We start from the raw sequence: 21,703 nt of genomic DNA, 5'->3' as shown, positions 1-21,703 counted from the left end.
CAGGAATAGAGTTGTGGGGTCCATAATAGCTGATGGAAAGGTGTTGACAAGCCGGATCATATTGCAATCAACAAAAAGGCAGTTTGACAAAATTTTCAAACTTAACACACATAAATCATTGATTACCATATTTTTCATGATTGCTTATGCTATATATTAGTTTCAATTTCTGTTGTTTGATTTCAAAATTTTGCAAATGTGGCAAATATAAAGAATCTCTATAATAGGACAACTTTTGTAATGGTTTTGGACTTGGTTTATATAAAAAATTATTAGAAAAGTTTATTAGTTCTTATTTCCGCTTCTGCTCTACATCAGATTCACACATATATATATATATCCCTGTCTTCTGATATGAACGGTTTAGCTTTTAAAACCCAACTTCCTAGCCAGCTTTACAATAAATCATTGAACATATGACTTTTTACCAAGTCATGAAAGCGATGGCTCCCATAATCATCTATTTTCTTTTATATATAATATGCTAAGTCATAATCCACATATGTAGCTTCTTTTGAAACTATCAAACACATAAAAACATCTGGTCGGAAAACAAAAAACATGTATCAACAAAGAGGCATTCTAGCTTCTGTGTTAATCATTTTGATTTTTCGGGTTTGCACTTGTATCAACACGATCACCTTAACTCGACCAGTTAAAGACGGGGATATTTTGGTCTCTAGTGGAGAAACTTTTGCTCTTGGATTTTTCAGTCCCACAAACTCCAACAGATACGTGGGTATCTGGTATAACAAGGTTTCTGAGCAAACTGTGGTTTGGGTTGCCAATAGAGACCGTCCGATTGCCAACTCGTCCGGTATCCTATCCATCAATGAAACCGGGAACCTTGTCCTTCAAGAAAGTAATCAGAGTTTGGTGTTTTGGTCAACCAATCTGTCCAGAGTGGCGAATGGCGTGAATGATATCTTTTCGGCTGAGTTGTTGGATTCGGGGAACTTGGTGTTGTTTCAAGGTCAAAAGAAAGATGTTTATTTATGGAAAAGTTTTGATCACCCTTCAAATACCCTTCTTCCCGGTATGAAGTTCGGGTTAGACAGGAAAACGAGTTTGAACCGGGTGGTTACATCTTGGAAGTCTAGTGGGAATCCGGGTGTTGGGGATTATATATATAAAATGGAATTTGTTGGGTAAACTCAATTGTTATTGTATAAAGGTATGACAAGAATTTGGCGGACCGGATCATGGACCGGTCAAGGATGGAGTGGGGTCCCGGAGATGACGCAAAATTACATCTTTAACGTGACATACATAAACAACAAGGATGAGGTGGTGGTGGTTTACCTTATCCGAAACTCGTCCATTATTTCTAGATTGGTGGTTAACGAGTTAGGAACCGTTGAGAGGCTTACATGGCACGAGGTAGATCGTAAATGGATCAGTTTCTGGTCAGCTCCAAAAGAGCAATGTGATGGCTATAACCATTGTGGTCCTTTTGGCCTTTGTGATCCGTATACATCAGGCACTTTTGAGTGTGATTGCCTTCCTGGATACGAGCCACAGTCACCACAGGACTGGTACCTAAGGGACGGGTCCAAAGGGTGTAAGAGAAAGGTTGGGACACAAATGTGTGAGGTTGGAGACGGGTTTGTGGAGTTGGAACGCGTGAAGGTACCAGACACAGCAACGGCACATGTGAACATGAGTTTGGGATTGAAAGCGTGTCAAGAGTTGTGCTTGAAGAATTGCACGTGCATAGGATACGCAAGTGCTAATATTAGTAAAGGAGTCGATGGTGGAGGTTGTGTTACGTGGTACGGGGACATAATTGATACGAGGACATTTTCAGATGGAGGACAATCTTTTTATGTACGTGTTGATGCAGCTGAATTAGGTACGCCAACAATGCTTATCTCAAAGATAAAATTTCTCCAAGGAAAAAATTAAGATGCTGGTTTTCAAAATGTTTATTCTTTGATTAGTTAAAAACAATATACATAATACTCATATTAAGGCAATATATATATATATATATATATATATATATATATATATATTTCAGAAATAAGTGTTAAGCTAATCGGATACAATTGCTAACAAATTACTTTTTGTACTCGCGTAACTCATGGTTTGTGTTTTAAAAACATAACTTTTAAAAGTACTTAAAATCTTTACCAAAACATAATTTTGTAATTAAAAAATAAACAAAACTCACCATATGAGTTTTAAAAACTTAGTTTTCAAAAATATTACACAACAATAAGTTTTTAAAAAATATTTAAAAACTTATAAATTAAAGAGAAAGAGAATAGTATCCAAGTTTCAAAAGTGTTCCAATTAGGTCACTCAACTTTAAAAATTATTCCAATTAGGTCACTCAACTTTCATATTTTATTAAATTAACGGTTTTAACAAGTTTTTTCAACGTTTTTATTTTTTTGTTTCACATAGGAAATCTTTTTATCTTTTTTTTATGTTGACGTTGAGTGGCGACGTGGATTCTATTTTTTATTTTTAAATTTTAATATAATTAACGTTTTTTAATTTTTTATAAATATAACTACATATATTGCAAATTCAGACCCACACATCTTATCCTTCATTGCTTTCTTAACAAACAAAAAAATCGGTGAGACTAGATATGAAGATTTAGTGACCCGATTTGAGAAAAATATACATGAGTGACCTAATTGAAACAGTTATGAAAGTTGGTTACTATTCTATGAGATATTCCCAGAAATATGTAAAGTCTTAATTATTATTAAAACTTACTTTTATGAAATATGAATTTAGAATATTAGAGGACTGTAAAATAACAAACCCCATAGACGAAATATTGCCTCTCAAGTTTCAACACGTGAAATTGGAGTTTTCGGTGATGTTGGCGTATGAAATTAGGTGAATGGTCCATTTGTGAAATAAAAAAGTTTTATGTTAATTACTTTTGTAATTGTTTTGGTCAAAGGGTCATTATCATGACTACAATAATTTATTAATTATAAGTAGTAATTCTAAAAGCTGAAAGAGCTAACTAAACAGCTTAGTGGTATTTAATTGTGACAGGTCTACACGGTCTTTCCTAAGAAATAAAGAAACTATTTGTGTTCTTGTCATCCTGACTTTATTTTTTAAATCCGGTCTATTATATTATCAGGAGTTAATAACGAGATCATTGATGACACCTGTTCCATTTCTATTAGCGAAAATCTTATATTCACCCGGAATGGTAACCTTCTTGGCTCCTTCACAAACCGTCACATCATTTTTTTCAATAATTATTTTTTGAAAAAAATCTCTGACACATGACAAGCTCTTCTGCTTTCTCTCTTACAACGAGCTCGATCACCTTCTTCTCTATGGTCTATGGACGATCCTAGGGTAAGGATCTACACCATATCTCTCCTCATCCCTTGATCTCTTTCACGTCAACACGACTTCACATTTCTGGAGGTCAACGGGTCCGTTGATGCTCCAACTAAAGTCTAATCCTACCAATCACTGTTCTCTTATCATGTTCAATTTCCTGATATGTTTATTATAAAATTATTATTATTATTATTAGATTTTGATTTATAATTCGGAAATGTTATTTTAATGTTGAGAGTTACTTAAAGTTGTGACTTACCTTACAGAATATCGTTTTGTCTATTAATGGTGTGAATTCAAGTCCCGTGAGAGTAATAATAAAGGTGTAATTTGGGTGTAAATTAGGGAGTGTGTGATTTAACATTAAATAATTAGTTCAAATTTCCATTGTTGCTAAAAAACGATTTACCACATAAAACAAACCAATAATCCGAGTAGAAATCATAAGAAGGATATAACAAAACTCACCAGGCATAACAACCTGAACATGCTCTCGATACCTGGGCCTACTCTCGATAACATCTTTTATTCCAAGCCCAACAGTTTAACAAACTCCAACTCTCCAAGCCCGTGTTCAGTAAAAGCCCAGATTACAAATTAGTACAAAAGAAAAAATGGCAAAAGATTAACATATAAAAGTATAAAACACAACATAACAATCATGAATAGATGCTCAGAAACTGATACTATATGGAACTAAAATAAGCTCACATTAGTTGGCATATATAATCTTTTTTTTATTTGTATTTCAGTGAAATACGCATCAGAGAGGCTAAAGAGTTCGCATAAAAACCGTTTTTTGGTTATCGGGATGCCACTTATCGCAGGAGGGTTTCTCTTGGGCGCCTTTGTTTGTTGTTACATAAGGAGGAAAAATGGTATGTCTAACATCATTTAACAATACTGATTTATCTTTGGCTAGACATATACATTACTGTAGCCTAAGGCTAATTAGAACCTATTTAACATTGTAAAGTAAATGCATTTGTAAAGTAATTTCTTAATTAATTAATTATAACTGTTTGATATAGCCAAGCAGAATGAAAGCGGAGATGGGTTCAGTTTCACGAATGGCTTGATATCCTTGGACAGTTCTTTAAGAGAGAAGGATATTGATAAAAATGTTGATTTAGATGTGTTTGATTTGAGCACAATAACGGAAGCAACTGATAACTTTTGTCCTTCAAACAAGCTCGGAGAAGGTGGCTTCGGTTATGTGTATAAGGTAGTTTCAATATTGCTAACGCTCTCGGCCTTCTCGATTTAATATAATGCCGCAAACTAAAAAAAATGAATTGCTCAGGGTAAGCTGCAAAATGGACAAGAAATTGCTGTCAAAAGACTATCGCAAAGTTCAGGTCAAGGGATGCAAGAATTCAAGAATGAAGTCACTTTAATAGCGAAACTTCAACACAGGAATCTAGTTCGGCTTTTGGGATACTGTTCCCATAAGGAAGAAAAGATGTTAGTTTATGAATACTGACCAAACAAAGGCTTGGATTTTTTCATCTTCAGTAAGTTTTTCTATTTATACATATTTAAGTTCTCAAATCTATCTACATAATTTTTTAGAGTTAATATCCTAAATTACTAAATTGAATGGTGTCCTAGATCCAGAAAATACATATATTTTAGATTGGAAGAAACGGTTCCAAATCATTCAAGGAATTGTTCGTGGATTGCTATATCTTCATCACGATTCTAGGCTAAAGATCATCCATAGGGATCTAAAAGCAAGCAATATTTTGTTAGATACTAATTTAAACCCTAAGATTTCTGATTTCGGAATGGCAAAAATCTTTGGAGGTGATGAAGATGAAGCAAGAACACGTAGAGTTGTTGGAACATAGTATGTATCAATCTTAGACTATAACATAGCTCTATTTAAATTTGTTTCATTTGAATGGCGTCATGATATAATTGTAGTGGCTATATGTCTCCGGAGTACGCAATGGAAGGCCGTTTTTCAGTCAAATCGGATGTTTTTAGCTTTGGAATTCTTGTTCTGGAGATAATCAGTGGCAAGAAAAACAACAGCTACTATCAAGAGAACTCTGTTAATTTGATCGGGCATGTAAGTAACTAAATGTTGTTATGTGTTTTTTTTATTGTTTATTTAATCAACCTAACAAACTTTAACATAATCAACATCGCTATTAGGTTTGGGAATTGTGGAAACAAGATAAAGTCTTGACAGTAGTGGACTCATCTTTAGGAGATTCATTTGATGTCCGTGAAGTTCTATTATGTATCCATGTTGGGATCTTATGTGTTCAAGAATTGGCTAGTGATCGTCCGACAATGACTGATGTAGCTTCTATGTTGAGTAATCATGAAGCAATGCTACCTTCTCCTAATCAACCGGCATTCATCTTTAGAAATTTAAATAATAGTCTAGGCACAACATTAGCATCCGCCAATGGCAGTGTTGGCTCCATTTGCAACGAGCCCATCACCATCCTTCATGCTCGATAATTTCATAGTCGCAGACAAAACTTAGATTCATGTCACGCCTTCTTGTATGCCCGGACTCCTGAATGAAGTTGTGTACTATGTTAGATATCAATGTAATTTTGTTAAAGATAAACGATTTATTCTTGAATGTGTTAAATTGCAGGAAATCCTTGGGTCTATGCGGTGGATATAATTTGGAGATGTAGAACAAAATAAATAGAATAATTCTTGTATCACAACACACAAATTTGTTTTATCTGATTTAGTTTTAAAATATTGTAGCTTTTTCTTTAAAAAAATTATCAATACATCATACTTGGAAAAATAACAAAAGGTACATCAATGAAACATGTTACAATAAAAAATAAAAAAAAGACAATATGAACAATCAACATGTTACAGCAAAAACTGCTACATTTCTTTTGTGAGCAATGAATTCCATTAAGGTTATGCGCGTTGTCTCCAAAGAAATGATGAATGACGATGTTAGAGTCAGCCGATTGCTAGATGGTGGGATTCATCACATTCTCTCGTTTTGAATGATGATGAAGATCGAATCAGCAGATCAAGAAACTGGAGAAATACATGGAAGTCTAATCCCAATTTGAACTTTGATATCAGTCCATCTTCCAATCAGGCAAGTGGCTCTAAATTTCCCAATTTGTCACCGCATTCAATCTAAGCGTGATGACGTTATAGAATGTTCCACCATCAAAATCCGCTTCTCAGAAAGATCATTATCGCAGAAGACCCGAAAGCTAAAGATTGAATTCTCGGGTGATAAGCAGATAACACGTACTTGTGGACTTGATCTATCTTTGTTTAGATCTCGACATCTTGAACACCTCATTTTGATGCTGGGCTCAAAATAAGTCCACCTCTGACATGCGATTTTCCGGCTCTGGCCACAATGAGTAATGCTAATAACCATCGGATCTTCTCCGTGGTTCACAAGCGCAGGGAATATTTGCATCTACCAGCACCACCACACTTACTCGTACGCTACAAAAAGCCAGATGATAAAAAGGTTATTGTAGTACTAACAACAGTTTACATGATTTGTGTTAAAACTAATGTTAACAGTCTAAACATTCAGAATCCAAAAACTTAGATAACAAGATAGAAACTTATCATAATTTCACCATACCTGACCGGTAAAAGCATCACTAAACACGGGTGGATCGTTTGAAATGCTATGAACAGTCAACATGTTATGGACCGGAGACAGATTAATGTTTAGTGTGAACGGATTGATAGCTAATGCAATCGATAAAGAATTGAAGAACAAAAACAAGAACTGGTGTTTACATTGACACTTATTATATCTCATCTTGCCAGCGACACCGGTCGTGAAATGATATTAAGTTAGGCATCATATATAGGCTGAATTAAGCCCTGATCATATTTTCATTATAATCCCTGTAATCTTTGATATCTTTATATTTAATATTACAAAATTAATTAGCATTAATTGGGCTATTTCATTAGTCTCAACATGACAAAAATGTGATTCCAAAAGATATTTTCAATTAATGATCATCTATATTTGTAGTTTGTTTTTTTTACTATAATTAGAACTTGGAAAAACTTGTCAATATTACAGTTGTAAGATTTATTAAATAAGTAGATGATAAAAATCAATGATAATTATTTGTTTATGTATAATCTAAAGCGAATAAAATTACTATTATTGTTATGTTATTCGACATTATTAGTGGTAGCTTAGATTAGTAAATTAGGTTTACGCGTCTTTAGTGGTTATTATTGGTTACGGTACGTACTTTAACTACTTTACCATTATGGAAAGTGTGTTTCCGGATCGGGGAATTAGGAAGTTTGATGTGAATATCATATTAATATAGTTCCTTCGAGTGGCGATATTTTGGAGTTTGTTTAGAAGAACAAAACTGGGCTAACTTTGCACACCCTTATCTAGATAAAATGTGGTATTACGACATACATAATTCAAAATGTAAGAAAAAGTAACATATGATCCAAATATTAAATTTATATACGATTGCTGTGAAATATTAACTAGGGCCCAATTTCCAAACTAACGAACATTAAAGATAAGCGAACCATTCACTTCGTCATTTGTCTTAGGGTTGTTCCTGCCCCTCAATGATGACCTGGATGTCCTTTCCATCGGAAAAAAAACTTCAATGGTGATAACTATAAACGAAACAAAAATATTGTAGCTAAATGATATATTCTACATAGTTATAGCCAATAATTAATAATAGGCCGGAAAGATTCTCGATGGAACATGTTTATCAGTTTGGACTTGATTGATTTGTATAAACCTCAATCCTTTTGAATGTTGACTGATTATTGATCAACAGATTAAAGACAAATATTATCATCAGACTAATTTACTTGAACGATTGTCATCCTCCTAAAACCTTGATCGTCGATATTGCATTCATGATACATGCACTGGCGACGAGCAGTATGTATGTCTGACCGTGACAATCAAAGTAAGTCGACCGGCTAATTTAACTATGGACATGCCTGGATTGATCGGCCTCTGGTATGGATTATGGGTAATTTTCTAAGACTGAGGACCGACTCTTTTATAGGTAATCCGGTTTTGGGATAGATGGGTTTCATGCACGGATCTGGTACAAACCATATATAGATATGTTCTACTTATAGGCATTTTTTATGTTTGGTTAATATAAAATATAAAATGAATCATTTCAATTAACGGGCATTTATTTTACTTCTAAACTTTAAAAAACTTATCAACATTGTTGTAATTCAACAATAATTAACGAGCATTTATTTTTACTTCTAAACTTTAAAAAACTTATCAACATTATTGTAATTCAATAATAATCTAGGTTGAAAGTAGTTTCAAATAAAGTTTGTTTTTTTGTTAATTTAGTTATGGTTTATCTATTTTCAATAGTTGGAGTTATGAGATAGGTGTTTATCTATTTTTAAGTGCTTTAAATTAGAATAGCAAAAGGATGTGTTTAGTTTAAATGGGAACATTGTAATCGGCTTTTTTGTGTGGTTTGATTTTCCGGTTTTACAATAAAAGAACCGAACCTTTCTTTAAATATTGGTTGCGTGTTGTGTGTTTGTTTGTCAAGATACGGCAATAAACATTGTATTTGTAAAATTTAGTAAATAAGTAGATATTGGATACAAATCTATGATATTGTGAACGTTAGTTGAATTTTAAAGGAAATAAAAGTTAACGTTATTTTTTTTTTTGTTAATAGGGATTACCCTGGGTAAAATTTTATTAAAAACGAATGAAAATTTGATTGTTACATACTAGTGCAGCCCCACTCTTGGGCATTAACCAAAAAGGGCGAAGACCACAAAAAGAAACCAAACAAAAAATCATACTACGCAAAGAGGGCGAAGACCACTCTTGGGCATTAACCAAAGAGGGCAAAGACCACTCTTTGGCATTTGTTTTGTACTGCCCAGTGCCCACTACACTCTTTGCTTTCTGTCCTATTTTTCATTTTGTGTGTTACCTACTTACCTCAATAAAACTATCATCTTTTGGGACCTCCAAAACAAGTTTCAAAACATCATCAGAGATCCGACCCATTACATTTAATGTTGCATTTTATTTTTACTCAGCTCGCTCAGTTGGAACCAGGTTGTCGTTTGGACTTTCCAACCGGTTGGTTTTGACCATGATAATTTTCAAAATGTCCATACAAATCCAACTGGTTCTATTATGTCTAACACACAACCAACCGGGCCACCAACTTTTTATACCCCAATGATTGAGTGCCACTTGTCAAGAATGTTTCCCGTCGGCGCCTACTTTTTTTACCCGACTGAAAAAATGTTCCAGGAGGCGCTTGCTTTTTTTTCAAATCTAGGCGCCGGAACGATTTTTCTAGGCGCATACTAGATCTTTTCACATGCCGGATAGATTTATAATATACTTTTACCATCAATCAGCTCGTTTAGATCATCCACTATAGAACACACTTATCTATAACCATTCAAGTATCCTTTTTGTTTTTTGAATGAAAAAGAAGTTGAAGAATGAAAGAAGGATCTTGAACATGAGCTGGCTCAAATAATCTGTGAAACCAAAAAGATGGAATATGAATTCTCATTGAAGAACATTTTTTTATAAGGAGCCGGTTGGGAACTAAAAAAAACAAAAATGATTTGAATTTGAGAAAACAAGCGCCGGCTAAATCTAGTAGCCACCTGTCTTATTTGAAAAATCCATCATGCCCTTGAATCTAGTAGGCACCTAGAAAAATCAACCCGCCACCTAGAAAAATCCACCCCGTGCTTAGATTTGGAAAAAAAGTTGTTTTGTTGGTTGGGCTAGAAAAGTAGGCGCTAGCGGGGAAACATTCTTGACAGGCAACGCTCGACTATTTGAGTAGAAAAAGTAGGCAGCTCGGTTGGTTTTAGACTAGACATAACGGATCCAATTGGATTTATATAGACATCTTGGGAATTATCATTGTCAAAATGGACATTTTTGGCATTTCCCTTTTTCAAATGAGTGAACAAAAACCGAACATAATAAATGACTAAAAACCTAAAGTTAACTTTATATATATATATATATATATATATATATATATATATATATATATATATATATATATATATCTATTGAGTGTGGGGTCAAGTATCCCAATCAAGAATGTGAAATTCGCCTTTGCCTTTGCTATTAAAGCATGGCCATTGGAATATCATGTTTTGTTCACGAAATTGAATCAAGTGTATAATATTTATTGATAACCCCTTCCCCTTGCCTTTGCTATTAAAGCATGGCCATTGGAATGTCATGTTTTGTTCACGAAATTGAATCAAGTGTATAATATTTATTGATAACCCCTTGCCCTTGCTATTAAACCATGGCCATTAGAATGGTTTGGTCTTTTAGTGTTTTAATGTGTTGTTTGTGGTGAAGTTCATGGTCTTTTACATATGATGTCAATTGTTGGGTCTTAAAATATTGTAAGTTGTAGGCAATTACCTGTTTTCATAAGTTATCAATATATCAAAAGGTACAACAAGGAAACATGTTACTTAACCAGTCTCAAATTAAAGTGTAAAAAACAACACTATGTATAATCAACATATTACAATCACAATTTACAAAGAAGAAACACTATGAACAACCAACATGTTACAATGACTAATCCTAGGTCAGATCAAACATTTTAGGACTAGTAAAAACAGCTGCTTGAATTTGCAAGTTATCTTCCAATTCCGAATGCTCTAGCAGATCGCCATACACAGGAGCCAATACATGAATGCAATGTATATAATCATATAGGAGATGAGGCAATGATATATTGATTGTGAAATGGAGATTGAGGCGCCATCCACTTCAGCATAAGCAATGGGTTCATCAAAGCACGTCGAGCACTGTTCCCAAAGTGTGTGTTCGGCGAATATCATAGCCTGATTTCTCTCCTCGTATAGAGTCTGGGTCATTGTACGTGCCACGTGTAGTTTCGCAACCGCCTCACCAACATCCAACACACCAGGTTGGCAGCTATACTATTTCTTTCAAAAAAAAAATTACTATAATATTAGGCTTGGCAATGCTAACTGATGATTAATGTAGATTAAATAAAGGACAAAGTATTTACTCGGATTTTGGATATGACACTATATGTACAGGGGATGGTTCAAGAGAGAAATGATATTATTACAAGAAATTATGCAAGAAATGAATATGGACCACTAGTTTTGTTTTAAGTTTTAAATGCTTAAAGCTAAATAAAGAAAGTATTAATCATTCTCTTTCTTCAATTAATATAATTAATAAACCATAATATTTATCTACTTAATTATTATAACTAATTAAATTATTATAATTGGAAAATATTAAGAACTCAATTATTTTTATAACTTATTCTTTGTGTCTTGAATTTTTATCTTACACAAGTATAATTTATTCATACATTAAAATTTCTTTCTATCCAAAACTAATTTCTTCCAACTCAATACAACATATAACCTACACACAAAATTTATCATCAATGAAATAACATGCACACGAAAACATATAACCTACACACGAAAAATATATAACCTACACACGAAAATTTTATCTTACACAAATACAATATATTCATACATTAATTTCTTTTTATTCAAAACCAATATCTTCAAACTCAACATATCAATATCCATCAACACGTAGTTACATTGTGATGAATAATACAAAAAACTGGCTTACACATGTTTGCATTAAATGTCAATAAAAAATATACAACCTACACAAAAACATATAACTTACACTTGTTCTAAGAATAAAAAAACATATAACCCACATACGAAAAACATATGACCTACGCATGTGTAAAATATGTGTATCTTTGTGTAGTTTATATAATTGTTAATGTCGAATTGTATATGTAAGTTGTATGCCTTTTGTATGTTGTACATTTTTATCGCTCAAAACAAGTGTAGGTTATATAACTTTGTGTAGGTTATATATTTATTATTTACATTTAATGGACACATTTGTATGATAATTTTTTATTATTATTTATGACAATAATTTTTATAGGCATAACAACTGAAAAAATATATATATTATGTTTTGATATTTAGTGTTAAAAAACATGCTAATAAATTGAGTGGAAATTATTTTTTTAATATAATTAAAGAATAGTATTATATGAATAAATTGTATTTATGTTGAATAAAATGAAGAATGTGTAAATAAAAAATAAAACTAAAGTAGTGTTTTTATCTTTTTAATTATTATAGTTAAATTAGTTTGATATATTAATTAAAGAGAGATTTATTATGGTTATATTAGTTGTATTAATTGGATAGAGAGAGAGTGCATTTATTATTGCATTTACATCTTTTTTATTTATTTTTAAATATTTAAAAGTTAAAATAAAACTAGTGGCTCATATTCATTTCTTTCATTTCTTGCAATAATTTGATTTCTTTCTTGAACTTAAACCTGACACCATATATAGAATGCGTAGATGATGTTGTCATACCCTACAAAAAAACACCATTATTAGGTTAATACGTACAAAAGATAATATGAAAATTCAATTTTGTTATGTATTAGAGTGTTCTCTTCTATATGTAAAACATTTCCAAAACAACAATTTTCTTTCCTGATAGAAGAGCTAGAAACACTCGTAAACTAATTAACAAGAATAGATAGTTTCGCATACCGGTTAATGTTCTGGCACCTCTATGAACAATCAACATGTTATAATGATCTGATCCGATCGTCAAAGATTGGAGACAGAGATCAAAGTATATAATTTGGAGATGTAGAACAAAATAAAGAGAATAATTCTTGTATTACAACACACAAATTGTTTTATCTGATTTAGTTTTAAAACACTGTAAATTGCAGCTTTTTCTTAAAAAAAATTATCAATGCATCATACTTGGAAAAATAACAAAAGGTACAACAATGAAACATGTTACAATAAAAAAGACACTATGAACAATCAACATGTTACAGTAAAAACTGCTGCAATTCTTTTGTGAACGATAAACTCCATTAAGGTTATGCGTGTTGTCTCTAAAGAAATGTTGAATGGCGAAGATAGAGTCAGCTGATTGCTAGATTGTGGGATTCGTCACATTTTCTCGTGTTGAATGATGATGAAGATCGGATCAGCAGATCAAGAAGCTTGAGAAATACATGGATGTCTAACCCAATTTGAACTTTGATATCAGTCCATCTCCCAATCAGGCAATTGGCTCTAAATTTTTCAATTCGTCACTGCATTCAATCAAAGCGTGATGACGTTAAAGAAGGTTCCACCATCAAAATCCGCTTCTCAGAAAGATCATTATCACATAAGACCCGAAGGCTAAAGATTGAATTCTCGGTTGATAAGCAAACAACCCATGCTTGGTGGACTTGATCTATCTTTGTTTAGATCAAAATCCGCTTCTCAGAGACATCTTGAACACCTCTTTTGATGTTGGGCTCAAAATAAGTCCAACTCTGACATGGGATTTTCCAGCTCTGGCCACAAGAGTAATGCTAATACCCATCGGGTCTTCTTCGTTGTTCACAAGCACAGGGAATATTTGCATTTACCGGCACCACCGCACTTACTCGTACGCTACAAAAAACCAAATGATACAAAGGTTATTGCAGTACTAACAACGGTTTACATGATTTGTGTTAAAACTAATGTTAACACTCTACACATTCAAAATCCAAAAAATTAGATAACAAGATAGAAACATATCATAATTTCACCATACCTAACCGGTAAATGCATCACTAAGCACGGGTGAATAGTTTGAAATATTATGAACAGTCAACATGCCATGGACTGGAGACATATCGAAGTTTACTGTGAACGGATTAATAGCTAATGCAATCAATAAAGAATTGAATAACAAAAACGAGAACGGGTGTTTACATTGACACTTATTATATCTTATATTGCCAACAGCACCGATCGTGAAATGATATTAAGTTAAGTATCATATATAGGCGGAATTAAACCCTTATCTTATTTTCATTATAACCCATGTAATCTTTTGATATCTTTACATTTAATATTACAAAATTAATTAGCATTAATTGGGCGGTTTCATTAGTGTCAACCTGACAAAAATGTGATTCAAAAGATATTTTCAATTAATGATCATATATTAGAGGTTTTTTTCTTTTTTTTACAAAAATTAGAACTTGGAAAAACTTCTCAATATTACAGTTGTAAGATTTACTCCATTCGTCCCGTTATAAGTGTCCACATTTTTTTTTTATTTGTCCCATTACAAGTGTCTACTTTCAAAATTTATTAGCCAATTTTCAAGTTTACTCTTAAACACACAACTAACATTAATAAACTATATTGATGGACCCACTTTTCAAAGGTATTATTGTCATTTGATAAAAAAAAGTAATCATTCAATCTATCTTAAACTTCGTGTTTTTCAAAAATAGGCACTCAGAATGGGACGGAGGGAGTATCAAATAAGTAGATGTTGGATAAAAGTCAATGATAATTATTTGTTTATGTATGATCTAAATCGAATAAAATTACTAATATTGTTTTGTTATTCGACATTATTAGTAGTAGCTAAGATTAGTAAATTAGGTTTATGCGCCTTTAATGGTTATTATTGGTTATGGTACTTTAACTACTTTACCATTATGGCTTACACTCACTACCGCCAAACAACGGCCAAAACCTAAGTGTGTGTGTGTGTATGTTCGCTAAGCTACTTATGTAATATAACAACAGATTGGCCACTTTTGAAAACAAGCAACTATTCTGAAATATGTAATACTCCGTAAAAGATTAGATTACAACACCTAAAGCAATCAATCAAAAAATGAAGAACAAAAACGAGAGAGCGAATCAGATACAACATATTGCCAAGCCGTGAAATGATATTCCAAGTTAAGCTAAACATCGGTCGTATATATAAATGAGTATGCAGTTTTAAGCCATAATCATAGAGTTTCCTGCTAGAAGAACCAACAACCTGCAAGCACCGACCCGAGTGTACCTCAACCCGGCCCAGACACACTTCATGGTGGTTCACGAGAAACTGATAGCTGTTTTCGGACTTAACATGGGTTCTTGTATCAAGGTACATGTAGCTTGTAACCATTTCATAACTTCTAAATTTTAATAATTAAACTAAACACATGGTATTTGTATTTAATTTGTTTTCATCTTGTTGCTAGTTGGCCCCTCGAGACACAACGGGAGCTATAACAAATGCCGCTTATTCATGTGATGGTGTATCGATATTTGTGTGTGTCGAGGATGGAAGTGTTGGTGTCCTTGCGGCAAATACTGTCGAGTCGAAGTGTTGGATAAATTGTGCAGCGTATATGCCATCGAACTGTAGGTATATATATATATATATATATATATATATATATATATATATATATATATATATATATATCGTTGTGCTAATACCCATCGGGTCTTCTTCGTGGTTCACAAGCGCAGGGAATATTTGCATTTACCAGCACCACCGCACTTACTCGTACCTACAAAAAACCAGATGATACAAAGGTTATTGCAGTACTAACAACGGTTTACATGATTTGTGTTAAAACTAACGTTAACACTCTAAACATTCAGAATCCAAAAACTTAGATAACAAAATAGAAACATATCATAATTTCACCATACCTAACCGGTAAATGCATCACTAAACACGGGTGGATAGTTTGAAATGCTATGAACAGTCAACATGTTATGGACTGGAGACAGGTCAATGTTTACTGTGAACGGATTGATAGCTAATGCAATCGATAAAGAATTGAAGAACAAAAACGGGAACTGGTGTTTACATTGACACTTATTATATCTCATCTTGCCAGTGGCATAGGTAGTGAAATGATATTAAGTTAAGCATCATATATAGGCAGAATTAAACCCTGATCATATTTTCATATAATCCATGTAATCTTTGATATCTTTATATTTAATGTTACTAAATTAATTAGCATTAAATGGACGGTTTCATGAGAGTCAACATGACAAAAAATGTGATTCCAAAAGATATTTTCAATTAATGATCATCTATATTAGAGTTTTCTTTTTTTTTTTTTTTTTTTTTTAACAAAAACTAGAACTTGGAAAAACTTCTCAATATTACAGTTGTAAGATTTATTAAATAAGCAGATGTGGGATAAAAATCAATGATAATTATTTGTTTATGTATAATCTAAATCTAATAAAATTACTATTATTGTTATGTTATTCGACATTATTAGTAGTAGCTTAGATTAGTAAATTAGGTTTACGTGCCTTTAGTGGTTATTATTGGTTACGGTACTTTAACTACTTTACCATTATAGCGGGTGTGTTTCTGGATCGGGGAATTAGGAAGTTTGATGTGAATATCATATTAATATAGTTCCTTCGAGTGGTGATATTTTGGAGTTTGTTTAGAGAGTGGCTGTTTGACTTTATTTGTTGACAAACGAGCCAAAACGTACCGACTATCTGCTTTTCACTATTTTTACAAGCTGTTGTTGCTAATATTTACTATTTAATAAGCCAAAACGTGCTGAATCTGCTAAAACAAACTGAATCTGCTGTTAACCATACTTAAACGCGCTATTTAAGTGTTAAACTGCTGTAGCGTGCTGAAATCTCCTGCTGAAACTTGCTGAAACCAGTGTAAAACATGCTGAAACGAGGTGTTTGGCGGGCTGAAACGTACTGAACTACTGATAAACACTAATAAACGAGTTGTTTAACGTGCCGAACGAAGTTGCTGAAACGTTCTAAAAATGTGTTGTTTGACACGCTGAACTGCTGATAAACAAGCTAATTAAGGGATGAAACGTGCTTAAACTTGCGGAAACGAGTTGTTCGTGTTCGTTTATGGTTGTTTGCTAAAAATCTAAAAAAACTACGCGTCACAATTGTAATAGCTCAAACATTTAAATATAATGAACATTACAAACTAAGTGTACTAAATCAAAACGAAATAAAACAATTAGTCACTACAAAAAATAAAGTAACAAAATGATTAAAAACAAAACCCTAAATAAATCCCCGTAATACGGGGACCAATACCTAGTCTAACAATATTCATATGGAATTCTCAGTTTTGTTCTTCATATACCAGATCCACACACAAACATACGCTACTCTGAACTCAATATTATATAGTTTGCACCGACAAATTGCACCAATTAACACATTTTGAAAATCCAAAATCAATCATATATGCTTGGAAATTCAATTATTTTGTAACATACATCCAGCCATTAAAATTATGCAAACTATAGGACAAGCAAGAACTTAATTGGGAGGATTAAATAATCTGGTTGACCAATATATGAATGAAGAATGTAGCAGCTGATGACTGATCAGGTAAGAACTATGGGGATCATTTATCCAATTTGACCATATACATACTACCATTTTGCAAGTAGAGTACCGTCTCAACTATTTGCTGATTTTTTAAGTGAGTGGTTCTATCCAATTTAGGCATATTCCCAGTAAAGATCAATATTTATCAAAAGTGAGTATTCTGTCTTCAAGGCCAGGGGCGGAACTACAGGAGGGTCAAGGGGGTCAATTGACCCTCCGGTCATGCTCCGACCATGTACGTTTTGTTCGTTCACCCAATAGGTTTTTTCTTATCTTGACCCCCTAAGTTGTTAGTTGGAGAGTAGCAGCAACAAATGGCAGTGAAGTTATAGAAGAAAATTTAAAAAAGGTTCATCGGAAAGTTGTGAGATTTACAGATATGGAAGGTGTTGCGTGAAGTTTTGAATTAAAGAAACTGTGTAATAAGAATTAAATAATCTAACTATAATATTAAAGCAATAAGTTTTAAGTCCATTTCTTCCATTTCTATTGGTTGGTGACTATACTTACCATGTATATCAATGACTTCTCTATTTTTCATCTCAATAAAATAAATCAATAATATATTTAAATAAGATTCATCAATGCTATTAAAGTATTTTCTTTCATCTTTGATTTAATGTTTAATTTTGAATTTTGAATATTTTATAATTATGTTTGAACTTAATAATTCTAACCTTAATTATGTTTTATAACTAATTTTATTTTATTATTTTTGGTTGATTTCATTCACAACCTTTTTTTCTTCACATCAGGTTTAATTTTTTTTATATAATAGATATAGATAATATATAATATATAGATCTAATATATAAGAGATTACGGATATAATATATAATATATAATTTAGATAATTACTTGATGTTTCATCAACCGAAGAGATTACGGATTTAATATAGAGATTGGTGACTTTAAATATTCTAATTGATTATATTGGATTTAAATCAAATAATATACAATAATTGATTATAGTAAATATAGTAAAACTTAATGATGGTTAATCATAACAAATAATCAAATCAAATAATATAGAGATTGATGATTTTACCTATTGACTGATTTAAATAATTGGTGATTTAAAATAAGAAAATTGATTATATTGGATAAATTAAAACACTAGACATCATAGTATCCAGCACATGTTAATAAATAAAAACCAAATTAGTAACTTTTATTTTCACACCTTATATGATGTGAAAATAAAAGTTTTTGTAACATAATCAACATTTAGATTAAATAAAAACAAATATGGTGTTATAATTGATGTTTAAATATAGTAAACATTTAGATTAAATAATATTACATTTATACTAATCTAATTTTGTAACATTGCATTTTTGTAAATTCAAAATTTGAAATTCCATTAATAACGATTTCCCTTATATTCGTTCTTACTATAAGTTTTTTGAAAATTTTTGAAATTTCATAAATTTTTGTTTCTAATCAATTACATGTATACCTTCCTAGATTAAAAAGTCTCCCATAATTCGTTTAATTTGATTATATATTTTATTAACCATCCTTAAGATTTACTATAAATATAAGTGTTGACCAATTGACTGATTTAAATAATTGTTGATTTTAAATATTCTAATAGATAATATTGGATTTGATAATTAGTGTTCAATTGTATTCAAATTCTGTTAATGTTAATAGATAAAAACAAAATTAGTAACTTTTATTTTCACACCTTATATAAATTACACTTGCCTATACTATTAAAACAATAGGCTTATTGATTCATCCATATTATTTTCATATATATCAAGCACTTCCTAGAATTTAATGATAATATAATAATTCAAAAATAAATTAATATTACATTCAATTGATGGAACCGTTTTATGTATTTTTCTCTCTCTCTCACCGTCACCTAAATTTCATCTCTTTATGCACCGCCATCATCGTCTCCTCTTCTTGTCTTCTCTATCAAATCATAATCGGATTCTTCTTCAAACAAGCACGCAAGGTAGGACTGAACCAATATCAAACACATAACTCACTATCGGCAAGTAAAGTTAACCCTAATTTCAATCCGGCCGCCCAAAATCCAATCGATTCCGCGGTCGTTGTTCTCTCTAAGGTATCAGGTTTGTGAACATTGTCTCTATCGTTTGTTAATCGAAGTTTTATTTTATCATTTAGGTTTAATCTATTTAGTTTGAATTCAATTTATGGTTTTATTTAGGCTTAAAACGTGATATGCATTTTTTAATTAGTATACATATGTTCGTGATGTTTAATTATATTGATGTGCATATCATATATTTTTTTGTAGATGAAAGAGAGATGAGAAAATCCAGAAGGTGATTTTAGTTTCTTAAAAACATTTTTATATTTGGATTGATAATGTCTAACTGCAGAAGGTGAATATGTCTACTTAGAATATTTATTTTTGATACAGAAGGTGTCATAACATTAGGTTGGTTTGGTGGTTTATGATCAGGTCATATGGTGCAACCCCGGAATACACTATTGGTCACATTACATGGTACTTATTTTATTATTCTTAAGTTTTTGTTAATTCGTTTATTTATCTTTCTCTTTTTGTTTTCACATGTGCAAAGTCTTTTTGTTTTCACATGTGCAAAGTGGAAGCTTTTTTCTACCATTTTACAAAAACTATCAGATCATTTAGAAACACCTCAAGTTTTGGAATATTATAACAAGTACCCAAGTAATATCTTATAATCTTTGATTTTTTTAGTATTTAAATAACTTATGTGTTTTTTTACCATTAAAGGATATATTGGGTCATTTGATTCAACTTATGTTTAACATATGCAGGTTTGAATGAGAGACAAAGATTTATGAAGGCTATCTTAGCTCAACAGGTTAGATTTTACAATTGTCCTTCTGACTTTCAGCTACTGTCACCATCTTCAGTTTCATGGCGGGGGTAATTACATACATTTATGATTTTCTATGCTTTGCATTTAAATATTTTTCTATGTTTAACCTTGTAAAATATCATGTTTTAACCTTGAACGTTCCTCAACGACATCATCAATCCAATTGTAAAATCTAACTTGGAACGAGTCCAAATCTAACTAATAATTGGGTTGATTTGGGTCATAATAGGGCAATCTTGTGAAGCGTCCTAACTTGGAACGAGTCCAAATGGGCCAGCACCGCCCACAGCCACCATATGTTGATGCCACCTATAGGTCATCACTTCTGTCACTACTGCTAACTCCTATCTTATCGGAACTCATTTTGACCCAAATGAAACTAATAGTTTTTTGAAAAGACTCGTATTGGCCGTTAGCTGATCTAACCCGTCCATTTTGTTATGCTTAATTTGACATACTGTTGTGTTTCATTTGTATCGACTATATCCATTGTTAATCTTTCTTTGGTGTAGATATTGGCTATTTTGATAGGATGTATAACATTAATGAAGCAGTTGATATGCATGTTTGATGCACCACTCTACTTCTTCGGTCTTCACTAATAGCTTAGCTGCTTGATTCATTTTTTTTTTCTATATTTTTTCTACCATTTCCTTGCTAATTAAATAGAAATTTAATAATTCTAGAATATCATAGAATCACATTACAAGTTAAATATACCATTTAATTACTTGAACATATACTATTTATGTTGTCTACAATTCATATGCTTTAAAAAATCATTCTAATGGTTTTAAGTTTTAGATTCCTTACCCTCAGTATCCGTGATTGGTTAGGTTTGTATTCTACATTGGTTGTGATGGAGCGGGCCTATGACATGACCATATGCTACTTCTGCGCGACGTCGATGAAGTTGAGTTTCCAGAAATGTTGGCTTCTAATGGGTCGTTGGGTTAGATGGACGCGGCATCGATTCGGGGAAGAAAGGCCATAATATGTACACATTTACACACTTTTGAACTGAAGTCGTGTCGGTTTAAGGTGAAACACAACCGGGTGAATTCAATATTTACTGGTAATATGAATGGTCGCGACATGGTAGCGATGGCTGGGTGCATTCAATATTTCTTTTTAGGTTATTTTTTTGTTTTTCGTGTTATCGTACATTTATCTTGGAAACAATTACAAGTTTTGATGTTTATTGGGATAATAATGTAGATATGATTATGTTCATTTTGTTTGGGGTTTTTTGTTTTTTAT

At 32.1% G+C, this 21,703-nt stretch overlaps 1 pseudogene; it reads left to right on the top strand.

Annotated features, from left to right (window-relative positions):
- The first annotated feature begins 520 nt into the window (after nt 1–520).
- On the top strand, nt 521–5,799 carry LOC143536985 (G-type lectin S-receptor-like serine/threonine-protein kinase RKS1; annotated as a pseudogene).
- Nucleotides 5,800–21,703: the final 15,904 nt, after the last annotated feature.

Source organism: Bidens hawaiensis, unplaced genomic scaffold, assembly GCF_021521415.1.
Source record: "Bidens hawaiensis isolate Kalapana, Puna unplaced genomic scaffold, B.hawaiensis_p1.1 tig00011076_1, whole genome shotgun sequence".
Taxonomy (NCBI): Eukaryota; Viridiplantae; Streptophyta; class Magnoliopsida; order Asterales; family Asteraceae; genus Bidens; species Bidens hawaiensis.
This window is presented reverse-complemented; position numbering and strand designations above follow the sequence as displayed.